The sequence below is a fragment of the Lissotriton vulgaris genome, chromosome 7, assembly GCF_964263255.1.
Source record: "Lissotriton vulgaris chromosome 7, aLisVul1.2, whole genome shotgun sequence".
NCBI classification, from domain to species: Eukaryota; Metazoa; Chordata; class Amphibia; order Caudata; family Salamandridae; genus Lissotriton; species Lissotriton vulgaris.
The window spans coordinates 142,906,659-142,928,197 of NC_141695.1; positions in this window are offsets into that span (position 1 = coordinate 142,906,659).

Below are 21,539 nucleotides of genomic sequence, written 5' to 3' on the forward strand. Positions count from 1 at the left end.
CTTCAACGTGAACACCATCACGCTGATGACTCAGTGTATGTATCACATGAATCCTTGGTAGTTCCGATTTAAACTTCACTACCTGTTCCCGTAGCATTTTATGCTTAATTGTGCCACCTTTTGCATCTTTTAACCCAGTATTGCAAGTATTCATTGTAAGACTGTACACTGTAAGGGAGACGCGCGAGCGTGCGATTCAAGATGGTCACCCGGGAGCTCTAGCGTGTTTTTTGCCCGTTTTGTATAATTAAACGACGATTCCTGTCAGAAAATCGTCTCTAAGGAGGTCGGTACATATATAAAGTGCCTACCTGTGTTGTTGAGCAAATTCCTGCGTTTCTGGGTACAGGAAGTGGTTCTTTTCGCCGCCTGGTTCCTGCACCCAGTTCAGCTCTCAGGTACAGCCGATTTTCTCTGTCAAGGGTGTGGAGTGGACTTGTGAGAGAGGGCCTGGCTTGGGCCTAGCCACTCCCAATGCCCATTTTAGCTGCTGCACCAGCTATTTTTCGGCCATCTCCACCGCATTTAGCTTCATTAGAATTAAAATAGCAGAAGCAATTTATTATCAAATTCTTTTTTCAAGAAAATGGAAAACAAAGCTTCTATTAATAATAAAAGGAGACAGCAAGTTTCCGCTCCTCCTATTAAATCAAAAGTTGTAGAGTCATCTGAACCTTCCGCCAGTTTGTCAATGAAAATTTCGACAGTTCAATCAAAATTCAAGATAATAAGGCAAAAATTGACACCTTTACTCCTCTAGTGGCAAAAATTTCTCCCATGTGCTCTTTATTGTTGGATATGGAAAATCGCAACAGGCAATACAATCTTCGCATATTTATTTTACCTGAAGAAGTTGAGGGAGCTAACTGTAGATCTTATTTGGAAAATCTGATTCCTGGTCTTTTGCAAATCAAATTTCCTGAAAAATGTGAAATTGATAAGGCCCACAGGATTCCCTTCTGTCGTAACCCTCTTCACACCAAACCGCGACAAATGATCTTTAAAGTTCTCCGTCACCATCATTTGGTTTTAATCAGAAAAGCAGCACGAGAAATTCCTTCACTGATGGTTAATGGAAATAAAATTTTAATTCATCAAGATTTTGCCAAAGAAACTGTCTCAATTTGCAAGGAATTCACAGCTCTTTGTCCTCAACTACGAAGTCTTGGCGACAAATATGGACTTTTTCATCCATCGACGATGCGCATTTAGAAAGATAATTTCTCAAAATCTTTTCAGCGTCCTGAAGATTTGAAGCATTTTATAGATCAACATTCTCAACACTCAATGGATACTAATGACTCTACTACTTAAGTTATACCAGTTATGCCCTTTCTGACATGTTACCAATATTTTCTTATATTGGGCTCCAGCGGTTCCAGCCATGCTTGTAGACGGTGTGTGCGTTTCACGTTTCACATTTGTGTCTTTCTTCTTCCATTTTGCTTGTTCTGGAGCTACCTTTTTCTCATCCTATTTCTCATTTGTTTTCCCTTCTCTTACCTTTTTCTTCTTGATGTCTTTTATTCTCTGCTCTACTATGGCTAATGTTCATAATCTTAAAGTTGTGTCATTAAATGTTAAAGGTTTGCGCCATCCAGTTAAACGTACAAAATCTTTAGATTATTTAGGAAGTTGCAAAGCTGACATTTGTTTTGGTCAAGAGACTCATATAGATGACAACATTTTAGATTATATGAAAAAGAAATGGGTAGATACGATTGTCTCCTCTCCTGCCAATGGTAAGAAAAATGGTGTGGCTATTCTTTTTGCAAAAGAATTACACGGTCAAATTTTAAGTAAAAATTCAGATGAAGATGGCAGATATATATTCGTTAAAATTAAAGTTCATGACTCATTCTTATTTTTACTAAATGTGTATGGTCCTACTGCAGATGATCCTATTTTTTGGTCTACTCGCACAACAGAAGTTTTAAAAGTTGTTGGAGGTGATTTTAATATTATTTCTGACCCTTTATTAGATAGACAATCTCTTACTAAATTTCCCCCTTCTAAAGTGTATTTTGAGTTCAAAACATGTATTCAAACCATTAAATTAGTAGATATTTGGAGATTACATTTCCCCACAGAAAAAAGTTTTACTTTTTTTCCAATCCTCATATCGCCCATTCTAGAATTGATTGTTTATTAATTTCCAGGCAATTAATTAATTCAGTAATTGATCCTCAAATTGGTAACATTGATGTCTCAGACCATGCTCCGATTTCCTTGGTTTTGAATTAAGAATCAACTTATACTAAACAGTCTAGATGGCGAATGAACACTGGTATAGTGTTAAATGAACAGAACAAACCAAAACTCTTAACAGCCATTAAAGACTATTTTTTATTTAACCCAGAAGGTTCTATCTCTATAATTAATAGATGGGATGCTTTTAACGCTTATATTAGGGGGGTAATGATCTCCATTATGGCACACAATAACAAAACCTTTAATGCGAATACTAAAGACCTACAAAAATAAATTGCGAAAAATGAACAACTTTTTATTACCTCCAATGATCCTCAATATAAATTTTAACTACAAAAATTGCAGTATGAATTTAACTCTATCCTTAGTAAAAGAGCAGGCAATTCAAATCTCTAATGCTAAAGCCAGATTTAGTTTTAATGCCAATAGATTTGGAAGACTCTTAGCTAATTATCTATGCATAAAAAAGGACAAAACTCAATTCAATTCATGGTCCTCATGGTAAAATTGCTTTTTCTCACAATGAAATTGTTAATGAATTTTTGAATTTCTATTCTAAATGATATAATAAGTCTGATTTTCATGGTGCTTCTTTAATTAATTCCCTTTTAGCTTCATGTGGATTACCCAAGATATCACAATCTGATAAAATTTGACTTGATACTCCCATCACTAAAGATGAAATGTTATCAGCCATAAAATCCCTTAAAAAAATAAGTCTCCTGGTCCTGATGGGATACCAGCAGAATTTTACAAAGAATTTCAATCACACCTTTTACCTTTTTTATTTCAACTTTTTGAGTTTTTGGGATCTACAGGATCTACCTCTGGTTCTTTTACTGAAGCTTTAATTATTGTAATTCCAAAGCCAGATAAAGATCTCACTCTTGTATCTAACTATCGTCCTATATCTTTAATTAATCAAGATTGTAAATTATATGCAAAAATACTCGCTACTAGATTAGGCCCTATTTTAGATTCTATTACACACCCTTATAAATCTGGCTTTATGAAGAATAGATATTCTGCATATAATACAAGAAAATTGCTACAAGTTATTGAACAAAGTTCTACTTTAACGCTTCCTTGAGGTATTTTAGCCTTAGATGCTGAAAAAGCTTTTGATAAAATACATTGGCAATTTTTATTTCATAAGTTATCATCATTTAATTTTAGAGAGTCTTTTATACGTATGATTTCAGCTCTATATTATGCCCCTACTGCTTATTTATATATCAATGGTCAAGTTTCACATCAATTTTCCCTTTTTAGAGGTACACGACAATGATATCTCACTTTCCCCTTCCTCCACTTTTATTTTTAATTGGAATTGAACCTTTCCTTTCTTCAAAAAGAAACTGTGATGATATTATGGGAATCAATATTAAGGATGTTCTTGTTAAAACCCTGGCATATGCAGATGATGTGCTTTTATTCATTAGTGACCCTATATCCTCTTTCTCCTCCTTAATTAATATTATAGCAAAACATTCTACAGTTTCTGGATACACTTTAAATACCAACAAAACTGAATGTTTCCCTTTAAATATTTATTGCACTCCTGATATGCTTCCCATGAATGGAATAATTTGGCAAAAGAGTAAATTAATATATCTTGGTATCTTATTTTCTTCATCCATAAAATCAACAATCACTTTAAATTGTGATTTTATATTAAATTATATTTAAAAAAAACATCTAAATGGTTGTCAATGAATTTTTCATGTTGGGGCAGAATGGATTCTATCAAAATTACTATAGCTCCTAAAATGTTTTATACCCTTGCCATGATTCCTACTCAATTCCCATTAAAATTTGATGTTGATAAATCTCTATCTAAGATTTATGGAACAGCAAATCACCTCGTATTAGATACAACATATTAAAAATACCCAAACATAATGCTGGATTTAGTATCCCTGACTTTTTTTCTCTATCATAAAGCCTTTATTTTAAAACAAAGTTCAATATGGTTTAATCATTCATTTTTAAATAACCCACCTGCTTGGCTATCTATTGAGAAATCATTAGTAAATCCTCTTTCACTAACTTTCTGATGATAATGTCTAATAACGCATAATTTTTTCATAATCAGATACTAATAAATCTACTAAAATGATGTGTAATGATTTAGACTTACTTTTTCTTTCTCCCATGATTAATACTGAAGATATTTAACTTTGGTATAGTAATGTCATCAAATTGAATAGAAATGTTAGTTTCTGGTTTTCATGGATCAAAGCGGGTATTTTTTATCTTAAAGACGTTTATACCAATAATACATTAATTTCCTTTGAAACATTACAATCAAGATTTGGTTTATCTCAATCCAAATTTATTAAATATCAATATTTGTGCAACTAAATTTTGTGTTCTTTCCCAGATGCTATTCCCTCTAATGTTGCAGCTGATTTATCAATTTACATTCAAACGGTTTCTACTTCATCATGGTGTTTCTATTCCATATAAAAAGTTTTCAAATACTTTAGGTAGCAATATAGATATGATTTCAACTTTTTGGAACAATGAGCTTTCACTTTCTTTATCTAATGACACATGGAAAGATATCTGGCTTAGTGGTATATCTGGTTGGCTACCGGTATCACTTTACTAAACTAATTCTTTTATTCTACTTAATCGGTTATGGACTCCATTACGTTTATCCCAAGCTAAACTTCTTCCTTCTGCAGAATGTTGGCATGGTACATTACAACCAGGTACGTTACAACATATGTTATTTGATTGCCCTTTAGTTTTTAAGTTCTGGTCTGAAGTTTGGGATATTATAACAAAGATTTTAAAAATTCATGGTGATGTTTCTTATCAATTGTTAATATGCAAATCTACTATTTTATCATAAAATGTAAATGTTTTAGAAGGTAAACTTTTCAATTTCCCATTTTCAGCAGCATTAAAATGTATTACTTATTTTTGGAAAGATATTTCTTTATTATCTGTTAATGCATGGTGGTCATGGGTTATTTTTACGAGAAGAGGTGCTCAGCTATCCATGAATGGGATTCTTCATAATACTATCTCTTTTCAATCGTTTTGGTTACCTGTTGATATATATTTATCCTCTAAGCAATGTATTGATAATTTATTGTTTGGTTTGACTACATCTCGATTAATATTACTATTTTTTATAGTAGCTCTATATATATTTAATGCTCGAATTTTATAATTATCTCATCCCTCCCTTCCCTCTTTGAGGTTTCATATGAATAACATCTTACCTACTGTAATTTTTTTATGCCTTCGATAATTTTTATGTCATGTGGTTAGATATTTTCGCCTTATAGTACTATTTTCTGTATTGTCTTTGTTTATTGTCTATATACAAAACTCAATAAAATATTTTGAACTTAAAAAAGACTGTACACAGTAAAAGGAATTGCACACAATTAGTGTTGGGGAATCTCGATCTGCATTTACTAGTGCCAGTATCAGCGCTTTTAATTCTGCCAACTGAGCTGTCCAGTCTCCTAAAGATTGCATTTTAGTGCAACTTGAATGGAATTTTCCATCCTGTTCGACCTTTAACGATAGCACATGCTGCGCTGCATTGTTGCTTACTACCTATGGCCGATTGAGCAGATTCATCAGTGTAAATAATATATTCATACTGATCTAGAGGAATTATTTAATTTGGTAGAGGATAGTCTTGTTCGTATTGCAGGAATGCTTATGTCTTTAGATTTTGGTTGTTCCTGTATTCTACATCTGTTGCAGTGAGAGAATTAGCCCATTGTATCCATCTCGGATGTAAGGCTTTAGCGTTTGGAACGCTTGCCTTAGTCGCAGCCTCTTAGTCTGGGACTGGAGTCACTACTATTATTCGTTTACCCTGAGCCAGTGGTCTTTCTCTCACTACAGCAGTCTGTACTTCTGTCAGAATCTTTTCTGTAGATGCAAAGCACATCTCAGCATTCGTGTACAAATGAGATTTATATGCAATTGGTACTGTTTCACCTTCATTATATGTTAGATATGTGTACCCTGATTGACCCGTCCATGTCAGCTTGTAAGGAACAAAGTGTATCTGTGTGCTCCTGTGTCCAGTTTCTCGCAGAGAAATCGTGTTTTATTAAGTTGTAGAAAGGTTTTACTATTCCTGCGTAGTCCAAAATGTATGTTCTACCAAAATGTATGAATTCTAGTATTGATTATAAGTTTTTTAATGATTTGGGAGGTTGGAGCAGCATGCATTTTTCAAAATAATTGCTGCCAGGCTTGTCCCTTTACTTGAAAGCTTATATCCTAAAAACAGGACACTGAGGTGGCCGATTTTAGATTTTTTTAAAGTCAAATTTGTAGCCCCAAGACACAAATCCCAAAATTATGCTATTCACTCTGTTCAAGTGTTCCTCCAGGTCATCGCCCGTCAGATAAATATCATCCTCATAGGACAATGCCTCTTCATTCAATTTTTTAGTAACTGTGTTACTATGGCCGAAAACAACCCTGGGCTTTTCTTATACCCCTGGGGGAGTTGCGAAAATTGCCCCTGGGACCCAAGCGCCGAGAAGGCTGTTAAAAGACTTAGTTTCACATGCTATATTTTGCCAAAAAAATCAATTTGAGATATCAAGTGTTGTTTTATATTTTTTCCTCACAATGTTATTCATTAATGCAGCACTGTTTGCATTTTGTACTGCAAATGTCTTAGTGCAAGTGTTTAAGTGTCTGTAATCTAAAACTAGACAATGTGTATTGTCAGGTTTCATTACATGAAACAAAGGATTGTTCATTTGAGAGGTGCAAGTTTCAATCACCCCTTGGTATTCAAGTTGATCTAAGATCTCCCTGACCTGTGTTTAGCTTCTTGCTTTATTGGATACTGCCTCTGTGCAGTTTGAATATTTATTTTTATTTTTTATAATTCTCTTTATTAAACATTATCGACAATATTCAGCATTGACAATCATGAGCACAAGACAGTACAAGTTACATCTTTTCCATACTAGCACGCAATATATCAAATCACAATTAACCATATAGAACATATCAAGGGATCGCCAGAGTCTAAGGGTCAGTTAAGGGAGCTGGCGGGGTACAAATATCACCTTGGTATTGATTCCACACTCTGTTCCATTTCCCAGGGCAACCTCTCACCACAAAGACCAACTTCTCCGTGAACATGCACCAGTCCAGGTCTTCCTTCCATTTGCCCAGCGTAGGTGGCTGGAGGGCCCCCCCTAAATTGTGCTATATTAATTTTCTCTATCATGAATGGCAAAGTTGTCCACTGCGTAGTGTAGGAGGTGAGATCCGTAGGTTCCCAAATCTTTAAGAGACACCTGCGTGCCTCTGGTTGAAGGTCAGTGTGAAGTACCTCCCATATCGTGGAGTGTATGGTTTGCCAGAAGGACTGTATGTGAGGACAATTTCACATAGTGTGTATGCTAGAATTGGGGGTCTCTGGTTGGCGCAAGTATTCACTTGTAACAAGCAGGGACCCTCTCCTCTAAGTCAGGGCGAAGGATGACCCCTTTAGAATTACCCTTGCTCACCCTCTAGGTGCGTGGCGTGAGCAGCCAAAGCTAATCTTCAGGCGTTATTGGGTTACGCATTTGTAATCGCACACACAGTAAATATATCAATCCCCCCACAAATGGACACCAGGCTGTGGTTATGTAAAAATATGAATACTTTATGTAAAAATATATAGGTCTATGCAGGAAAATTACTACAAGACCTTTGATAACGTTTTAGTTAGGCCACAAGCTGTAAAACAATGGCAATTTCTCTTCTTGATGGTAAGCTGCTTCCTTCTAATCTTGTTCACCTAAAATAGTTCTGTTTGTGGCAGTTCAGTTACTCTTTTAACCCAAGGATGGTGCCATAGTTCTTGTTATGCAATCTTCGGGGCCTCTTGCCTCGTTCCTGGAAGATACGGCGCCTCTGTGGCTTCGTAGCGTTCCTCTATGCGCCGCACGGAAGAAAACCCCGGGCCCTACCAAGGCTCATGCCTCTCGCATGAGCGGACCAACGCGGCGTACGGCTTCTCGGCAGAACTGACGAAGCGTACCCGCTCGGCAGGGAGATGCGAGGCGTACAAGGTCTTTTGAAGCGGAATACGAGACGTACTGCTCTGGAGGCAGTCCGAGGCGTACACCAACAACCGGTCCGGCGAAGCCTAGCGTTCACCTAGGCAACACGGAGCGTACGCAGCGAATCAGCCAGGCACAGAGTAGCGCTCACAAAGGCAATAGGTAGCGCATCAATCAGGAGGGGGAAACAAAACGTTGCGGGCCCTGAGCCCAGGTGTAGTTTCTCGCAAGAGACGTACCTTAAAACGTTGTAGTTCTGGTTTGAGCGGACGAGTCAGGCACGGCCCGTGCGACTCGTTCCGTGAAGGGGTACCTTTGGATCTTTAACTCAGCGGGTGCGTACGCACAGGCAGGCGCGGCCCACGACCCTAGTACGGCGGTACTGGAGTCTCCAAAAGGGGGCGGCGCGGCCTGTAAGGTCTCTGAGATGGTAAAGCAGGACAACAGGGGACAGTCCTTCGTGCGGGCTGCTATCTCGGCGTGGATCACAGTCCCCAGAGGAATTCCGGCGGGAGGGGCGAGAGCGCTTCAGCGCGTTCCTAATGGCAGGCGGGGCAGAGGAGCAGGCAGCCTGGCCCCGGGGCAGAGAGCGACTCCAAGGGAGCGAGGCTCTCACGGGTGAAAAAGCAGGCAAGCTCCTGAGTGCCACAGCCCTAGGAGGGGGCGATGAGGGGCGCAGTCTTACTCCGGTGGGAGGCACACACGGCTCGAGGTTCAAGACGAGCAAAGGCACCAAGAACCCACTAGTCCTGGGGTTCAGGTCACGGGGCAAGCTAAATCAAGACCTTGGAGAAAGTTTCAAGCACAAGTCAACAAAGTCTCTTCAATAAGTCTTTTCCTATCCTTCCTCAGAAAGGCAGACAGCAGGCCAGTCCTTCCAGCTTCTTCTTCTCCTTCTAGTTGGGCAGAGGTTCGTTGTGGGAAACAGGATCTAATTTGCTAGGATCAAGGCTCCTTCTTTTATACAGCAATTATTTTGTTCTTTCAGGGCTGGGGGGCCTTTGCATAGCCTAATTCAGTTTTGGAACACTCTGCTTTGCTGTTCCTGGCTTTTCCTTTCAGTGTGAGGGGCAGGCACATCAGACGCTCTGCAGGAGGTGGAGCCAGCATTCAGATGACAAGTACAGCCAGGAGTACCTTGTTGACAGTCTTCCCTCTCCTGGGCCAGGTGTCGGGCAGAGACATCAGTCACTCCCCAGGGGGCGGAGCCAGCATTGTGGTGGCAGAGCACAGCCCTATTCAGAGTCCAGGGGCACTTCCACCTCCCACTAAGGTGTAATCCTTGCATTCACCACCTGTCATCCCCCAGCCCTGTCACTCACACAACCTAGACAGCAGATACACATCCCAGCAGAGGCGGGCTGAAATGGTTAGGCAAGCAAATGCTAACTTTCTAAAAGTAGCATTTGCAAACACAGGATATTAAAATAAACTTTACTAAAAGAAATATTTTATTATTCTGAGTTCAGGCATACTAAACTTGACTTTCTGCCATGCTCCCTGAGCCTGCTGGGATTATAGGGTGTAATAATTCCAGCAGCTCATCTGGGCCTAAGAGAACAGGTAGCCTTACAATAGTGAAAAACGAATTTGGCTGTAATTCACTATTAGGACATGCCACACACATCAGGGCTTGTCCCACCTTATGCTTACAATGCACCCTGCCCTAGGGTCTACCATAGGGGTTACTAATATGAAGCAAAAGGAAGGTTTTGAGGCTGGAAAGTGTGTGCACTTGCCCAGCCAGCATGAAAGTATCAGACTGCACGCAGGTTCTGCAATGGCAGACCCTAGACACATTTTAAAGGGCTGCTTCTGTGGGTGGCGCAACCAGCCCTGCGGGCCCACTAGCAGTATCGGCATTTACAAGCCCTGGCACTCCTGGTGCACTTTACTGGGGACTGACAGTAAATCCAATGAACCAATCATGGAAATCAATCACATATACCTTTTGCACAGGGAGAGCATATGCACTTTAGCACTGGTCAGCAGTGGTAAAGTGCCCAGAGTCATTAGACCAACAGAAAAAGGTCAGAGAGAATATTGGAGGAAGGCAAAAAGTTCAGGGATGACCCTGCAGAAATGGCCAAGTCCAACAGTGTATAAAGGTTCCGGTCTCCCCCCACCCTCGTCTGCACTCCCCGTTTTCTGCTCTGCCCATTCGCAACAAGCACAGCCCTGTGATATAAATCCTTTGCAATATTTTGAGTTGCACCAATCGCAATCATGCCTGGACTGCCACTTCTCTGGGGAGGAGACCGCCTCCTGCCAGTCTTCCTCATCCAGTTAAAGGCCGTCACTTGCCCACTTCTCCTTCAATGACCGTAGCGGGTCTTCTATATTATTGATCATTTTTTTATAGATCAGGGAAATGGTTTTATCAGGGAGGTGTCTGTCCAGTAGTTGGTCTTCCAAGGGGGAGGTTTCCGGAATCGTGGATCTGGTAACTACCTGGGCTAGCAATACATGTTGTATTTGAAGGTAATGATAATATTCAGAATCTGCTAGGTGGAACTGTTGCTAGAGGGATCGGAAGTGAAGAACAGTATCCCTTCCCCATATATCCTTGATCTGTGAGATTCCAATGAGGTCCCATTTACTGAAGCCGTTGGATATCTATAGGCTCCCCAACCTCTGGGAGTTCCACAGTGGGGTAGCCAGGGTGAGTCTATTGTCCCATCCCAACAGTTTGTTAGCTTCATGCCAGACATGGATTGAATGTGCAGTCGGTCCTGTGAGTGGGTATCTGCGGGGCCTGGCATAGAGCGCCCTGCCGTATTCTCCCCCTGGGAGTAACCATTTATCCATGGCATAACCGGTGTCATCCAGTTGACAAAAAAGTCCATGAATGATGGCAGCGAGATGAGATGCCCAATAGTACTTCCTAATATCAAGGAGACCAGTTGAGAGTCAGCTTGGTTAGGGCAATTCGGGGCTTGCCATCCCATAGGAGATCTCTTTGTAGGCTCTCTATTTCTTTGAAATAGGACGCGGGAACCAGGTCTATTGCGTTTTGGCGAGCGTATAGGAAGCGGGGCAGTGCCATCATCTTGAAAAGGATAGATTTGCCTAACAATGAGAGGGGTAAGGACTTCCAGTGCTTGACATCACTTTTAAGTCTCTGTATAAGTGGTTCCGGATTGCGTGAAAAACGGAGCTCTGAGCTCAGTGCAACGAAAATACCCAGATAACGGAAGCCTTCTGTCACTATTTGGATTGGGCAGTGATCCTCCCTGAAGGACATAGATCACTGATTTCGACCAGTTTATGGTAAAACTGGAGAAACTCCCAAATATTGCGAGAATGGTAAGGAGGCCGATCAAGGAGGCTTTTGGGGAGGTAAGATATAGTGGGTTCTGCGTTTAGCAGGGATATCTGCCTATACAACGCGCATCTAGCTTTGGATTTACGCTCCTTGTGAATGACCACGATACTCTATGGGAGCATCCCCTTATTTCTGCTCTCCAGAAACATGGAACGGATATACGGGGCTGTCTTGTGCGATCGCAATTATTACAATTTAATGGGAATGCCGTTGGGGCCCGACGCCTTCCCGAAATTCACCCCCGTATTGCCTGTGCCACCTCATCATCCGTGAGAGGAGATTCGAGAAAGTTACAAACTCGTCCGAGAAGGTGGGTAGCCTGATATCCCTAAGCAAGTCACTATTTTCCTCGTCTGAGTGCCTGCAGGTGGTGCAATGTACCTTCTGATAGTAATCCGCGAATGTATCTAATATTTCTTGCGGGTCTGTTTTTGGGATGGAGCCTTTTCCCTGCAGTTCGGGCACCAGGCGAGCCGCCCATTGCCTCCTATCTAGCCACGCAGTCAGCCTCCCCGCCTTGTCACCAAGCTTATATATTCTGTTCTGCGCCTCTCTTCCCTGCGCTCTAGCTCTGTCTTCTGCTATACTTCTAAAATCATCTTGCTTTAATTTAAGGATATGAAGTCTTTCGGGTGTCACTGTCTGAGCAAGTTCTTCTTCCGCCTTCAATACCTCCTCCTCTGCACGCACCAGCCCTGCCCTCCTCTCCTTTTTCTTTCCCGCGATCCGGGACAGAGCTTCCCCACGGATAACTGTTTTATAAGCTTCCCATAACATTTGGGCTGAGTCCACAGGTCCCTCATTCTCCTGAAAATAATTGTCTTTGGCTTGGGCTATCTCCTTCTGGGTTTCTGGATCATGCAGATACCATGGGTTAATGGGGGCTATTTTCCCGACATTCACCTGAATTAGAACCACCTTCAACCAGACCGGAGAGTGGTCCGAGATGCTCTACCCAAGTGTCGGACCTCCCGGATGTTGAATGCCTGCACCGCCGGGACTAGGATATAATCTATACGAGATAGACTAAGGTGGGCTCCTGACAAGTGAGTGTACTGGGACCTTTCTGGATTAATAGGACCTCCAGGCATCCACCAGCCCCATAGACTCAAGGAAGTCCGGCAGCCACTTCTGGGCGGGTCTGAGCTGCCATGGGGGATGACAGTCAAGCGTTCCAGACAATACCGCGTTGAAGTTTCCTCCTATTACTAGGAGGCCTTCGGGGAGAGAAAAAAGAATAGTACCTAGGTCTGCGAAAGCGTCATTTTGGTCAGTTGGAGTATTTTTTAAAGGAATTATGTGGTAGGTTAAATCCTCATCCCATCCAACTTAGTTTTTGTATAATGCCGGAGCCTGGGCTACCGCCCACTACTGCGCATATGTATGTTGCAAATGCCTGGGAATGTGATCTGAGAAGGCTGGTAGAATTACAGTTTCTCCTTTAGGGCAAACCATGACGAATGCTGGTGGCCAATCTTGTTCAGCTAACAAAATATTGTAGCCAAACGTAAGGTTCTCCCAAAAGAGAACTCTCACTTTCCTACTTTTGACCTCTACATTTGGAGCGTTATTTCTTATACTTTTTTTTTGTCAACTCTGTTTATTGGCATTTTGTTTTTTGTGAAACAATTCAACGTTACAGTAGGTGCGCCATTGCAGATAGTACAGCTCTTCAGCCATGTCCGGCTTACAATACATAATCAATGCGACATAGTCATGAGGCATTATAACATTCCACATAGGTAGCAGACACGATAACCTAGGGCGTCTGAGCATGTCCGTAGCGTAAAGGAGTCAATGCTCCCTAATCCTACGTGGAGAGACAAATCATATAAGTGTATAACAACTGCAAAAAGTCTTTTGCAAAAAAAACAGGAACAACAAACTGCGGCACTGTCACAGAGGTACATTACAGTCCATCCCCATATCCAACCCCGAGCCCGCCCCCTCCTCCCTCCCCTGCCCCAACCCCTGCAGCTTACGTGACTCTATTTCTGCTGCTTTCCCTACGCATTTTCATGTTGTGCACCGGGCTATGTGTGAGGTGTGTTGTCCGCTTTGCACCCCACCCGTTATTCGCTGTGTCTGCCTAGTCCCCCGATCCCCCTTCGCCCACGGCATTGTCTGCTGTCTGTAGAGCGTTGAGCATGCGTTCCCAATGTTCCGCCATAGGTTCCCTGCGGAGTCCCACTGTTTCCTTCCTCTTTATGGCGGTCCATTCTGCTCGGGCCCACAACTGGAGGGACAGAGCCCACGCCCGCACACTAGGCGCAGTACTCGCCTTCCATCGCCTAGTGAGGAGGCGTGTTGCTGTTACCATCCCCAAATGTAGGAAGCGGGATGATGCCTTGTCCCTAGGTGAACACTTAAAGTGATGCAAAAGGTATTCAGGCAAGTCACAAGGGATGGTGGGGCCAGTGCATCGTGCAAGTAGTACACTGACGTCCCTCTAGTAAGTGCCAAGCCCGGGGCAGTGCCACAAAAGATGAAGATCTGCGTTCACCTCACCACATCTAGGGCAGGACGTGTCTGTCCTGTGAAAGTATTTATTTATTAAGTCGGGGTGAGATAGGCCCTGTGAACTATATATACCTAGATTTGGCGGAAGCGCATATTTCTGGGGATGCGTACCGGACTTTTAAGAATCTTCTCCCATTCTTTGTTCGCCAGTGCTCGCCCTAGGTCTCGCTCCCACTTTCCACGGAGTGGGGTCAGGTCCAATTCTGTGTGTATCATCAGAGATGCAGCGAACCACTTAATTAGATGCCTGCCTCTGCCCATGACATGCAGATATTGCACGGTCAGGTGCTGCGCTGGCTCCTCCGCAATGTCGCCCCACCTAGCCGCCATGTGAGCCCTGAGTGAGCGATGTAAGAGGAACCCCCCAGGGGGGAGCCCAATGTCCGTGACCAGTGTCTCGTAGGGTACCAGTGCTCCATCCTGATAGAGGTAACCCAACATTTGGACGTCCACTTCCCACCACTGCTCCAGCATGCAGTGCGTGAGGACCCCCGGTGAGCCCTGCAGCGGCTCTGCAGGTGCATACGGGATCACCGCTCTCGTGAGCTGCAATGCCCTGCGGAAGCATCGGAATGCCACCACCAGCAATAGCGGGGTGGGACACACCGGCGCCGCTATAGGGTGGAACAGTGCGGTGATCCGCTCCAGGGTGTAGGGCGGCTCATTCGTGGCAGTGTCTTCTCTTCCCCTGTCCGCTAACCATAGGGCAATCCACTGTAGCTGCACCGCCAGGTAGTAGTGCTCAAAGCAGGGAGCGGCCAATCCGCTTTTGTCTGTGGGCAGAAATAGCTTCCCGAGCGCCAGTCGGTGGCGGGACGCTCCCCAAATAAAGTCTCTCAGGACCTTGTTAAGATTGGAGAAAAAGGACGCAGGTACGAATAAGGGCAGATTTGCGAAATAGTACAGAAGGCGAGGAAGCATCACCATTTTGGCAAGGGCCACTCTGCCTGTGGGAGTCAGGGGGAGCGTGGACCAGAATCCAATTTGAGCCTTGATTGCCGTCACCGCTCTTCCCAGGTTTCCGTCGAGTAGGTTCGCCGGCTGGCGGTAGATCTGGATCCCCAGATACTTAAACGTGTCTGTTCTCTATTGGACCCGAGTGCCAAGAAGGCTATACTCCGGATCGGATACATCGCCGCTAAACGTGTAGAGTCATGACTTGCCTGCGTTTACTCGGAGCCCCGACAGGCGGCAAAGCTGTGCAGCAGGTGGACCAGCCGCTCCAGGACATGACTGACATCACGGACGAAGACTAGTAGGTCATCAGCGTACAAAGACACCTTATGGACGCCCTCGCCCAGTGAAATACCATCGGCCAAGGTTTGTCTCATGGCCGCAGATAGGGGCTCCTTGGCCAGCGCGAAGAGCAGCGGAGACAGAGGACAGCCGTGACAGTAGCCCCTGCCCACCGCTACCGTCTCCAAAATATAGGGTCCCAGCCTGACACAAACCACAGGATTCCTGTACAAGAGCCCCGCCATCTGTAGGAAGTTTGCTTCCAGCTCGAACTTCTCCAACACCGACAATAAGTAACCCCACTCTAGGCAATCAAAGGCCTTTTCTAAGTCTTGCACTAGGCACCCCGCCCTGGACCAGGCCCTTGTCGCTTCCGCCGCTACCCTGAAATACCTCCTGAGATTCAGGGTTGTGGACCTTGCCGGGACGAACCCGTTCTGATCCGGGTGGACTAAGTACGGGACCGCCGGTGCCAGTCGCTCCGCAAGGATTTTGGCTAGCACCTTGTAGTCAGTATTAAGCATTGCCAGCAGGTGGTAGGACCCTAAGAACATGGGGTCTCTGTCGGGCTTAGGTAGGGACACTAGAAACGCTTCCTGCATGGACAGTGGGAGGTGCCCCGCGTCGACCAACGCCCTGTACACCTGGAAGAGGTGAGGCTCTAGGACATGGGTACTCACAAACTTTCTCTTGGGGCCAAATTTGTGTCCGAAGGCCGCACCGGTGGGGGCGGGATCAGTGGGGGTGGGGGCGGGACTAAAGAAACAAAAAAAAACTGTGACTATGAGGTTAAACACAGGTCCCTGCTGCAGACGTCTTCGTCCACTGAGCCACATGACCCGCATAGACACATCTCTGTCTCTCTTTCTCTCTCTCTCTCTCTCTCTGTCCCTCCCTCCATCCCTCTATCTATCTATCTATCTATCTATCTATCTATCTATCTATCTATCTATCTATCTATCTATCTATCTATCTATCTATCTATCTATCTATCTATCTATCAATCTGTCTCCCTCCCTCTCTCTCTCTCTCTCTGTCTCCCTCCCTCTCTCTGTCTCCCTCCCTCTATCTCCCTCCCTCCATCCCTCTCCCTTTGTCTCACTCACTCTGCCTCCCTCTCCCTCTCTCTGACTGTCTCACTCCCTCTCTCTCCCTCTCCCTCCCTCTCCTTCCCTCTCCCTCCCTCACCCTCCCTCTCCTTCCCTCTCTCCTCCCCTCTCCCTCACTCCCCTTCCCTCTCCCTCTCCCTCACTCCCCTACCCTCACCCTCACTCCCCTTCCCTCACCCTCACTCCCCTTCCCTCACTCCCCTTCCCTCACCCTCACTCCCCTTCCCCTGCTCCCCCTTCCCCCTCCCTGTCCCTCACCCCCTTCCCTTTCTCCCTCCCCTATCCCCTTCCCTCACTCCCACTCCCCTTCCCTCACTCCCCTTCCCTCACTCCCTTCTCACTCCCCTTCCCTCCCTCCTCTTCCTTCACTTTCTTTCCCTCCCTCCCCTCACTCCCTCCCTCCCCTTCCCTCCCCCTTCCCTCCCTGCCTCCCTCCCCTTCTCTCACTACCCTTCCCTCACCCTCACTCCCCTTCCCTCACTCTCACCCCCTTTCCCTTACTCCCTCACTTCCGCTTCCCTCACTCCCCTTCACTCACTCCCTCACTCCCCTTCCCTCACCCCCTCACCACCGCTTCCATCCCCACCTCCCTCACTCCCTCTCTCTGCCTCCCTCACTCCCTCACTCCCCTTCCCTTACTCCCTCACTTCCGCTTCCCTCACTCCCCTTCCCTCACTCCCTCACTGCCGCTTCCCTTCCCGCCTCCCTCACTCCCTCTGCCTCCCTCACTCCCCTTCCCGTACTCCCTCACTTCTGCTACCCTCACTCCCCTTCCCTCACTCCCTCACTCACCTTCCCTCACTCCCCTTCCCTCACTGCCTCACTGCCACTTCCCTCCCCGCCTCCCTCACTCCCTCTGCCTCCCTCACTCCCCTTCCCTTACTCCCTCACTCCCTCACTTCTGCTTCCCTCACTCCCTCATTGCCGCTTCCCTCCCCACCTCCATCCCTCCCTCCCCACTTCTCTTGCCTCACTCCCTCACTCCCCTTCCCTTACTCCCTCACTTCCCCTTCCCTCACTCCCCTTCCCTCACTCCCTCACTTCTGCCTCCCTCCCTCTGCCTCCCTCACTCCCTTCCCTCACTACCCTTCCCTCACTCCCTTACTGTCGCTTCCCTCCTGGCCTTCCTCTCTCCCTCCCTCACTCCCCTACTCCCCTTCCCTCACTCCCTCACCCTTACTCCCTCACTTCCGCTTCCCTCACTCCCCTTCCCTCACTCCACTTCCCTCACTCCTGCCTCCCTCCCTCTGCCTCCCTCACTCCTTTCCCTCACTCCCCTTCCCTCACTCCCTCACTTCCGCTTCCCTTCCCCACCTCCCTCACTCCGCCTCCCTCACTCCCTCACTCCCCTTCCCTCACTCCCTCACTCCCCTTCCCTTACTCCCTCACTCCCCTTCCCTTACTCCCTCACTTCCGCTTCCCTCACTCCCCTTCCCTCACTCCCTTCCCTCACTCCCCTTCCCTCCCTCCCTCACTGCCGCTTCCCTCCCTGCCTCCCTCACTCCCTTCCTCCCTCCCTCCCCAATCCCTTCCCTCACTCCCCTTCCCTTACTCCCTCACTTCCGCTTCCCCCCTTCCCTCATTCCCCTTCCCTTTCTCCCTCACTTCCGCTTCCCCCCTTCCCTCACTCCCCTTCCCTCACTCCCCTTCCCTCACTCCTGCCTCCCTCCCTCTGCCTCCCTCACTCCCTCACTTCGGCTTCCCACCCCCGCCTCCCTCACTCCGCCTCCCTCACTCCGTCACCCTCCCTTTGTCTCCCTCCCTTTGTCTCCCTCCCTCTGTCGCCCTCCTCCCTCTTTCGCCCTCCCTACCTCTGTCTTTCTCCCTCCTTCTGTCTGTCTCCCTTTCTCGGTCTCCATTTCTTGGTCGCACTCTCCCTCCCTTCTCTCCCTTTCCCTCCCTCTTCCTCTGTCTCCCTCCCTCCTTGGATGAGGTTATATCAAGTCTGCTCACTCTGGCACTGACAATTAAATCTTTTACCCATTGTCGCGTTATTGCATTCTGGTGAGGGCATGAACTACTGTTAATTGCCTGCCTGAAGTTACCCTGAACTGAAGGCCCCTAACGAGGGGAAGGGCAATTCGCGCCACGTAGCACCAGCCAAGCTGTGCTCAGTTAAGCTATTTGCACCTGTTATTTTGACCTCACCCTCATCAGAGAACAATCTTGTCCACTGACCCTATTTTGTGCATCATGCCTTAGCTTCACACTACACATGGAAAATATGCCAAAGTAGTTAATAGAAAAATTCAAAGCTTTGATTGGCTGAATCAATATCGGAAATCTATTCTCTGTGCTGATTTCAATATAAACATTGGACCAATTAATGATTCACTGAAGACAATGAAGTAGTAGAGGGTCAATAAGTATTTCTATCGGCCATCTGCGCCAACATTCAAATTATTGCCTTCGGTTTCTCTGTATTTAATTTGGAGCATTCTGCCCTGTCATCTCACCCTGCCTGTGTGTGTCCGGGCTGAGACAGCTTCAGGGCACACACACAGCCGCAACCGTCAACTTCACGGGTCTTTAAAAGAACATTTGCATGTTAATGGGGCTTTGTAGTATTTCACCTCTTCGTAGGCCCCTGCAGCTCCACTCTGACTATGGAAATTAATCACCCGGCCACCACAGAGCAGCAGTCTCTTGGATTCGCGCTCCGGTTGCAGACACTCTTTAGAAATGTTTCTATAAAACATGGGTACTGCAAGGTCCGCGGGCTGCCAGGGAAGGCTTCCCGGGCCGCACTATGAGTACCCGTGCTCTAGGATGTCCCCTTTCGCCTTATAGTACTCGGCTGGCAGGCCGTCAGGCCCCGGCGTTTTCCCGGTCGCCAGAGCTTGGATCGCATCTCCCCCCTCCTCCAACGTGAGTGGGGCACAGAGGTCTGCTTTCTGACTCTCTGTGACTGTGGGCAGCGCAACCGACTCCATGAAGTCAGCCAACATGTGCGCGTGGCCAGTGCCTCTGGCTCGATAGAGGTCCCGGTAGTGATCTGTCATCGCCTGATGGATCTCGTGCTGCATGTATACCACCGTCCCTTCCCCTGTGCCAATGGCACCAATCTAGATATTGCGCTCTGCTTTCCGCACCAGCCAGGCCAGTAGGCGGCCAGCTCTATCTGCCTTGGCATGTGTCTTGGCGGTATGCGCTGCATAGTTGTGACATCTCAGGTGCTCAATGAGAACTGCATGCTCTCCGCGAAGGTCCCCGAGTTTGTTCGCATGTCTGCCAGTCCCCTCACCTTCCCTTTCGTATCTTAGGCGCTCAGACTCGATGCGGGCCAAACAGGCTTACATTTGTTCACGGATGTTCCACGTTGCACCTATGCAGTGCCCACAGATAGTCGCCTTGTGGGCATCCCACTCCACCATGGGGTCGCTTGCCGAGCCCTCGTTCTCTTGAAAGTAAGCCAGTATGGCCGTGCCCAACGAGGATCTAAACTCGGCATCCTCCAACGCTGCCAGCTGCAGCCGCCACGTGGCTACCGGGGGTCGGTCCACCTCCCAGCTAAGCTGGAACCATAGGGGGTTGTGATCCGAGTGTGTTCTGCCTAGGTATTCTGACTTAGTCAGCAGCGGGAGCAGGGACTGGGAGCCTACTATTCGGTCCAGGTGGACATGGAGGTCATGTACTGTCGAGTAGTATGAGTATGTTTTGTCTGTAGGGTGTTGCGCGCACCAGAGATCATGTATGTCCCAGTGCAATAACCATTCCCGCAGAGCCTGCGCTGTCGATGCCGCTGCCACTGCGCGGAGGGTCGGGAAGAAGTGCTCCAAGTGTGTGTCAAGGACCATGTTGAAGTCTCCACCCAGTAGCCAAGGGAGGCCCATATACTGCTGAAGGACATGATTTAGGGACGCCAGGAAGGCGGGCTGGTCCGTGTTGGGGCCATAAATGGAACCTAACAGTATCTCCTGCCCATTAAGCCTCCCCTTGCAAGGGAGTACCTTCCCTCTGGGTCTACCTGGGTGTCAGTACATATAAATGGGACGCATGCCCTTACCCAAATCAAGGTGCTGAGTAAGTTGTACCATGCACATGCCCTCTCCAGCGTCTATGGAGACGATCCAATTCCACTTGGGACATATGTGTCTCCTGCAGAAGCGCTATCCCTACCTTGTGCCACTGCATGTAGGCGAAGACAGAGTACCGGCGCAACGGGGTGTGCATACCACGGATGTTCCAGGTCATGATGTTGGTGCACGCCATGTCGTAGTGTAGCTACCCTGGAGGTCAGGGGGGGGGATGCCATGCTGGGCCAAGGGGCGGGCCCCCGGGCAGGGGGGTTCTAAGTGCCGCTTCTGAAACATGTGTACCAGAACTAACGATGTAACTTTATGGGCGAGTTCCCACGGGGCATGCGTCCAAACTAGGTGGTGAATCTGCCTCTTAGTGTAATGTTTCCGCAACTCAAATGTATACGGTGGAGCATGCAGCCAGCAGTTACATCAGGGCGCTCCCTTACCTAGGGCCCTTTGGGCTTCTGTGAGGTGTTTAAAGTAACTGAGCAGTGAAGCGCACCGAGCTGGCATGAGTCGCCCGTGAAAGCCACCCCGCGTGCCAGGTGCCCAACCTCCCCCAAACTAAAGCACGGTGTCGCGTCTGCGTCGTGTCATCAGTGCCTAATACTTGGTCCGCGCAAGGCGCTAGAGTTAGCTACAAAGCTTAACAGCGCGCCGCAGCAGGCACATAAAGGATACAACTAACGATTTGCTGCATATAGTGGACACATCAGTCTATCTCAGGTCCATCACCGGTCACACTATAAAGTCAGCTGTCTGGGGTGTCACCACAGGTAGAGTAGTGTCGTCCGACATCACGGTGAAAGGTGAGGACGATCCGCTTGCGTCAGATTAGTTTTGCGGCCCAGAGCCTGGGCCACCGCCAGCATTCTCCGCCCCCAGCGTCACAACCACCACGAGTGCCTCCTGTCGTTTTTGTCGCATCTTCTCCGAACTGGGAGCAGCATGACCCGGGCCTGCGGCCCGCCGGGTCCCACTCTTACTCCGCCGCCTTCTAGAGCGCTGCTCGTGTCAACCACCCTCTGCCGGGCCCACCGGTCGCGTCCCAGACCACTGCCCT